Source organism: Apium graveolens, chromosome 2 (genome assembly GCF_009905375.1).
Source record: "Apium graveolens cultivar Ventura chromosome 2, ASM990537v1, whole genome shotgun sequence".
NCBI classification, from domain to species: Eukaryota; Viridiplantae; Streptophyta; class Magnoliopsida; order Apiales; family Apiaceae; genus Apium; species Apium graveolens.
The window spans coordinates 1796965-1798349 of NC_133648.1; the positions used below are offsets into that span (position 1 = coordinate 1796965).

General features: G+C 37.7%; 1 long non-coding RNA gene across 1 annotated transcript; it reads right to left on the minus strand.

The window, feature by feature from the left end:
• Window positions 1-255: 255 nt before the first annotated feature.
• LOC141705438 (uncharacterized) lies at window positions 256-974 on the minus strand. Its single transcript, XR_012568361.1, has 2 exons — window positions 797-974; window positions 256-680 (listed from the first exon to the last, which is right to left on the minus strand). It is a non-coding gene; the product is annotated as an uncharacterized LOC141705438 (long non-coding RNA).
• Between the last annotated feature and the right edge of the window lie 411 nt (window positions 975-1385).

The following is a 1385-nucleotide window of genomic DNA, read 5'->3' on the forward strand; positions in this document are numbered from 1 at the left end:
CCTAAAAATCGGTTCTGCCTCCTTGACTGATTGTCCATTGACAATTCTAAACACAAATACAACAACAATTGATTTTTATTTCATAAACAAATGGAGAATTGATTCACGGACTATTGGATAGCCCATGAGAACTAAACTAGGCTGAATTTCGGGTTAAGTCGAAATTTTTAATATATAAAGTGCATCCGTGCCTGCATGCAAGTTGATTATATATTTTTAAAGTAATTATTATGCGTAAAGCACCATCTTTCATCGAAAAACACCAAACAACACATCCAATATATTCAACGAGATGCGTACACAGACAATGTATAAGAGCACGGCTACCAAAAATCAAAATGTCATCGTAACAATGACATTCATCAGATTTCTAGCGCACATGCATTTTATTTAGAAAATACAAGTAGTAATACAAGGAAAGCATGCAGTTCTCGTTCTTTAGTTCTGTGGCTTAACTGGAGTGGACTTAAGTGCCGCCTCTTCAGCTGCAGAGCAACACCTACCGTGGCAGTAGTGATAGCAGCCGCCTCCGCGGTGTCCTCCTCCGTTACGGTACCCTCCTCCACCGTTGCGGTATCCTCCTCCTCCATTGTGGTAGCCTCCTCCTCTGTTGTTGTAACCCCCTCCGTTATGGTAACCTCCTCCCCGGTTGTTGTAACCTCCTCCATGGTAGCCCTCAGCTGCAATTTGTCAAAAAATACTCATTTGTAAGGAATGTAAACCTAATTATTAAAAAAGAAGAAAGAACCTACATTATTACATATTTAAATTTGACAGATTTCTAACTAAGACTTACGCTGAGCAGTGGTTTCACTTTCAGCTAAGTCCCTAGCTGCAACTTCTGAACTAATGAGAAGAGCAAAAGCAATTGACAGACCAAGCAAGAGGAAAATTTTGGAGCCCATATTTGCAAATGTGTGTTTTTAGTGAAATGCAAGAGCTGAATGGTGAGAAGTAAGGTAGTGCAGTCTCTATTTATAGACTCTGGGAATTTGTGCTGTAGATGATTTTACATATAAAATAGTCCTAATTATTCATATCTTACAAAATTTTATGTAAATATGTAATACCTGCATGAAGATGAGTGGACCTGTATGGTGTATTGCTGTATGTATGAAGTATGGACCGATACCTTCTGCATTATGTAGCTACATACCTGTATTTGCTTACAGGTTCGAATGAAAATTTATGATTATGTCTCCGTTGGAGTTTGTCGTTGAAATGTGGTTTCCAGACTATTATGTGTAGGGTTTACTCAGTGCGCACCCGTTTCGGTAGCGACTGCGGGTTATCTACGATAAAAAAAATCTATAATATAGTAACATTTTTGTAGGTCATTTTATTAAAGTAAAAATTGTGTTAAATTAAAGGATAATTAGTTAACT